The 6,000-nt window shown below is 41.2% G+C and overlaps 1 protein-coding gene across 1 annotated transcript in view; it reads left to right on the forward strand.

The window, feature by feature from the left end:
• The window catches only part of MCM9 (minichromosome maintenance 9 homologous recombination repair factor), a 62,603-nt gene extending 57,325 nt beyond the window's left edge, over positions 1–5,278 (forward strand). The window contains exon 14 of the transcript XR_010720052.1: positions 3,694–5,278. The gene's annotated coding sequence lies outside the window, so the exon portion shown is untranslated. The remainder of the gene's footprint in view (positions 1–3,693) is intronic.
• Positions 5,279–6,000: the final 722 nt, after the last annotated feature.

The raw sequence follows: 6,000 nt of genomic DNA on the forward strand, positions 1-6,000 counted from the left end.
ATCAGGCCAAAAAACCTAATATACCTCAGCAGTTCCCCCTCACATGGACCCGCACAGACCTGGATGTTTGGGCATTACTCCTTCCTCAGCTCTGGGCAAGAAACTCTCCTGACCAAGGAGGAGCATTACTGGAAATTATTTTACTGTCAAAATCTCAGATGGAAAACCCACATGGTTGCAGAATGAGCAGGTCAGGTGTTCTCCAGATCTCTTTGCTAGTGTAGTTATGGACTGCATCTATCCCTAATTATTTCTTTCAGGAAAAGGAACTGGAGATAATAAATACCCACTCAGGACAATGTATTATCACTGAGAGTTGCACAATTTAAAGCTCCTTGTCAGCAGTGTCCAAGGCAAGGATGGCTTTGGAACCTCGCATCCTTTCCTCAATAATATGCTTATGCATTAGCATGGGCATTAAGCTGATTAACATGAGCTTAATTGGTAGCAATCCAGGTTTGAGCTGAATGCTCTTGAAAACTCTTTCTCTTTGAATATTATGGTGGGAGACTTTTCCTCTCTCTGGGACTTTGACCAGTACTATAATGCAAGATCATCAGAGGGATATTGCCAATTTCTCTGTGCCATGTCTTTACCAACTTCCTTCTTCCAAGTTAAGACAATAGTAACATACTTTCTGTACCTGGTAATATTTGTATTTCTTTGCTCCTGGTTTCTGGCGAAGTAGCTACCACTCCTCAGCTTTGTTTGGTGGCCCATAAATGTTTTCACTAAGGAGACTGTTACTGAATCATAATGCTTCCTTGCCTTTCAAATGCTTGTTTGGTTGGTGATTAAAACTCCACAGAATTGGGCCAGTTTGCTCCCTACCACACTTATCTAACACCCAGAAGTGATGACAGTGGGCTCATCATCAAAACTATACTGAGACCTCTGGGACCTGGGGACAGAATTATCAAGGTTTTTGCCTTGCACTGATATGAGGTGTAAATTGAAACTCCAGCGTCTGGATTGTCTCTGTAATACAATCCTGGTTGCTTTTAACTTCAGTTAAAAGGTTTTCAACAGTTTCTTAATCAGTGGGCCTTCTTCACTGCTTTGCTGGCAGTTCTTCCCAACAGGCACCTGTATCTACCCTGCTGGCTGAGCCTGGCTCTCAGGCTGTGCTGGGAACCAGTTGTGCCTGCTGCTTTGGGCACTCAGATGTAGCCCAAGCAGGAGCAGGGCCTGGGGAGCCTGCCTGTGTCTGTCGCTTCAGCACGGGTTCCAGACATTCAGGGGAGGTTCAGGTTGAACATCAGGAAGAATTTCTTCACTGAAAGGGCAGTTAAGGACTGAAACGGGCTGCCCAGGGAAGTGGCAGTCACTACCACTGGAAGTGTTCCAGGAATAACTGTACATGACAGTGCCATGGTTTAGTTGATATGATGGTGTGCAGTCAAAGGTTGGACTTGATGATTTTGGAGGTCCTTTCCAGCCTTAGTGGCTCTGTGATTCTGTGTCACATCCAAGTGCAAGCCTGAGGACACTGCAGATCTGCCCATCATCAGATCCCTGAGCAAAACTTGTGCAGGTGCTTCCAGCACAGAGTTCAGCCATCAGTGACCATAGAGAGACTGTGGCAGTGTCATCACTGAAGGTCTTAAAGACAAATTAAACAAGCATTAGCCTGTCTTGGGAGAGGACAGTGCACCACTGGGGTCACTCCAGAGATTCCCTTCCTCTGATGAGGGAGGAAACACACGTATCGCAGGTTCCTACAGATACAGCGGTATTCCAGTACAGAAGAAACCTGTAGGTATTGTGTTCCATTGTGCTGTGTATTTGCCAGCTGTGTGACTTGTACAAAGACACACAAGTTACAGATTTTAAACAGTTCATTACTCATTGACTGAACAATTCCCATGCTCGATGAACTCTGTTTCTACTCACAATTCAGGACTCAAGATAGCATGGTTTCTTTTGTGTGTGAGTTCGTGTGCTTTATTTTAAACATATTCCTCATATATCCAAGTTAAAATTATGTTCCCAACAGGCAAACTTATTACAAGTTTGTAAGTGATAGATATCTTAATTTCAGATCTCCAACTAATTTTAAAATATTAATTATAGGAAGCACCTTATCTAGTTTATTAAGAAATTTCAGGGGTTTAATCCAAACATCACACACATGTTTTTAAAAAAATCCAGATATAATCTTTATTTTTAGTCTTAACATGCTGAACTCATATCAGGGAATCTAAACTACATAAAAACAATTGCTTCATGAACTCACAGTGTCCCCAGGTTGATATTGCTGGTAGACTCTCAGTCTAGTTTAATTTTACTTCTTCATTCAAACTGCCACTGTTGGAACTTCTTAACTGTTCTATTTGAGATGTCTAAACCAGACAAAAAATACAAGTAATATCTGGTTCCTATCACTGCCACAGAACCACCACCCTCCCTAAACTGAGTGTTTGTGATGCCAAAAAGCTTAATTGGGTCATGGTGTCAGTTTAAATTGTACAGGAGATGAGCATTACATGTTTATTAAATTTAACTGTCTGTTTCTGGATCTGGAATGTCTGTTTGCTAGGAGAGAACAGAAGCAGAGACACTGGGTTTTAAATTAATCAAAACCAGTATGCTGAAATTCATGCAGAAAATGAAGTGGCAGTCAGAATTACAGTATTTATTGTATTATCTCAATTATAAGACCAAGCAGAAGCTGAAAAAAGGGGTTGCTTTCAGAACTGATATTCTGCAAGCTTATATATGGCTTGTTCTGGCTGCAATTTGGATAGACTGACTAGATAAAGGATAAAAAAGTCATGTGAAAAAACGCTTTTGAGGTGCATGCAACATGAATTTGCAGGCGTTCCTTAGGTACTTTGAGCTATTTGTAAATTACAAGACATGGGAGCACTTTCTATGTCCTGGGTCTAGGAACATGCCCCAAAGGCATCCCGTCTTTGTCCTGTTTAAATGTTAAGATGCACCATCCCTTTTCATTAATTCATATGCTTGATTCCCTGGGAAAAATCTGGATGCACCCCTGGAAGGCAGCACTACAAGCTTCTGTTGGGAATTCAGCTATGAAATCCCCTGAAACATTGGGGTTAGAGCACTCCCTCATAACGTGAGATCTTGATTAATAATGCTCCTTCTTAAGATTATTCTTATATAGTCCTTGACATGTTCACCATCCTTTTTTGCTTTTGGGGGAGGTAAATTTGACACTTAACAGTGTCAAACAGCCTTTCTGCCCCAATATGGCTGAAGTCTGATAGAGAATTGAGGGGACAGTGACTCCACTCGGAACCTTCTTGTTCATTATATTGTAAAGGGAGGTCACAGGAAGCCAGGTTCCTTCACTGCAGCTCATAACATCTTGGGACGTGAAAACTCTATGCTTTCTCTGTTGCCTCAGGTTGCAGAATGTTTTGGTGATGAGGCTGGTTATCTTCTGGGGAGAGAATAGGGGAGAACATGTGAGAAATAGACTGGAAAGGAAAAGTAACTCAAACCCAGCTAAGTTTAGTTTTAAAAGCTTGATGGAATCAGTAAGAATAGCAGTTAATATGTTCTTCCTGCACTAAAGAGATTTATTTTCCAGTACTAAATGTTGTGTATGGGCTTATTTTTGGACGGCATTACGCAGTTTATGCTTACTCAGACAATAAGCTCTGGGGTGTTGATGACAAAAATTATTGGAGTAAAAATAGATATTTTTCCTCTATATTCTTGCAGCTTCTTGGAACTGGATGTTTCTTAAGGAACTGGTGTGAAAATAAACCTGCCAAAATGGAAAGGCCAGCAGACAGCATCTGTCTTTCATGTGAACTGATAACTTGCCAATGTGGACTCTCCATTGTTTTCTTCCAAAGCATGTTCTACACTGTGTACTCTCCCAAGACTTGTAATCAAACAGAACCTGCTGATATATCAGCATCTGATACCAATTTCCTTAAAGATTTTTTGCCACCTATTGTCACGCATATTGTCACACTCCTTCTGTAAAATCCTTATTTTTTTAGTCAATATCTAGTGTGCAAGTCAGTACTCTTTTCTTTTGGTGTCTACAAAACAGAAAGGGAATTCTTGATAAGAAATAAACCAGATTTAGCTGTTGCTGTTTAATATGACTAACAGGAATTTACCCCCTGGACATGATGACAACAACAACAACACTATCCACCACTGAACTGGCAATATCTGTTTCCCTCTTCTGGCTTTTCAGAAATAACCAGTGTAGGGCTCAGTTGATCTGTTCAGAATTTGCACAGCTGTCATCCCCAGGGGAGCTTGAAAATAATGCATCCTCCTCATGCCATGGCCTCTCTGAAGAATGCCCACAGTTTTTTGGGGGCAGCAAAGTAGAACACAGTCCCACATACAGGGACCTGGATTCAAGATCAGGTTGGATGAGACTTTTAGCAATCTGGTCTAGTGGAAGGTGTCCCTGCCCATGGCAGGGTGCTTGGAACTAGATGATCTTTAAAGTCCCTTTCAACCCAAAAAATCCAATGATTCCATGGATTTAAAGGCCAGACCATCAGTTAGCATTCAGGCTCTCTCAGGCAATTTCCTGTGCTATCCCACCCACAGATTTGATTGAGCAGGGGAAAATAACTACCAAAGCCAGATGTAATGGAAATGGCTGTGCAACAAAATATAACTCTCTGAACCGTGCTTGTATGTTGGAAATAGAACATGGGGGCAGGAGGTTAGGGAAAAACCACCTGTTTGGGAACAGCAGCCTTCTGTTCCTTGGGGCTTTCTTGTGGCTGTGCTGTGGTGCTCCAAGCTGCAGTCTGCCTAAGCAGCTGCTGGCACCTGCAGCCACCAGCTGTATCCAAGGGGATCCCAAGAATGGACCCAGCTCAGCAGCCGTGGAAATAGTACCCTGAAGACATGAAGCAATTGTTGGTCTGCATGCCAGGGAGAATCAGTACTGACTAACGGGAAAAATGCACTCTTCTCTTCTGACTCACTTTATGTAGCCTGTTCTCACTATTTGAAATCATTCTTCCCCTGTGATTAAGTGTCAAGGTGATACTTTTAATAGTTGTATATTTATTTTGCCTTTGATAATTAAAGAGAGAGGAAGGATGAAAGGATAAAATTTCTAGAATTAATGTACATTGACCCCTAACCCTAAGCAGTGGTATGACCCTTCTGTAAGTCTATTCTCTGTAAGTAACTGTACCCAAGAAATAAATATTAGTCTTTAATACCTGTCCTGGAGATTACATCCCTATTACTACTCTCCTTGAACAGAATAAACTAAATAAAGTTAAATGAAGTTATTAGACATGATTTTATATTCAAAGAACTGGTGTCTCTAAAATAATGCTATAAATTCAGCAGTCTAATGTAATTATTAAAGTGGAATGTGGTCTGTTTAGTAGAGTCACCCTCTCTTAATTTGAAGCAGCAGTGCCTCTGCTGGCAGTGGGCTAGACCTGTTGGCATCATTACATCGTGGACAATATCTACAATACAGCAGAGAATAATGTTAATGTCCAAAACTTATGACAGAGTTTTCAGATTTGCAGCAGAGTATTTAAGCCCAGTGTTAAAAGGGAGGGCTGGTACTTGTGGGAATAAATGATGAAAAGTAACAAGAAGCTAAAAAGCACAAAAGCTTTTCTTATTCTTGTCTGAGGAAAAGAAAAAGTTACTTTCATGTTCCTTTCTGTGTAGGTTGATGCTGGGCGAGAGGGGGGAGTTCTCAAAAAAGGGACTGTGAGATGTGGTGGCATTCTTCCTTTGTCCCTACTTCCTGCCTTTGCTGTCCCACCTTTAATTCCTTCTCAGTGACCCCATTTTTCACTTTTCACATCATTTTTCACTTTCTTTAGTGCTGCCCTCGTAACCTCAATCTATGATTCTGTGCTTTTATGACTCTTATTTTCACATAACCCTTTCACCCTGGATTTGTCTCCTGAAAGCACACACCTGTGCATAACCCCAAGAATGCTCTTTCACTTCTTCTCTCTTCCACCGTGGGTTTGTATTCATTCTATATTGATAGAATGCACAGAATGATAGAAT

Source organism: Chamaea fasciata, unplaced genomic scaffold (assembly GCF_029207755.1).
Source record: "Chamaea fasciata isolate MVZ Bird 193981 ecotype frontalis unplaced genomic scaffold, bChaFas1.0.hap1 SCAF_3, whole genome shotgun sequence".
Taxonomy (NCBI): Eukaryota; Metazoa; Chordata; class Aves; order Passeriformes; family Sylviidae; genus Chamaea; species Chamaea fasciata.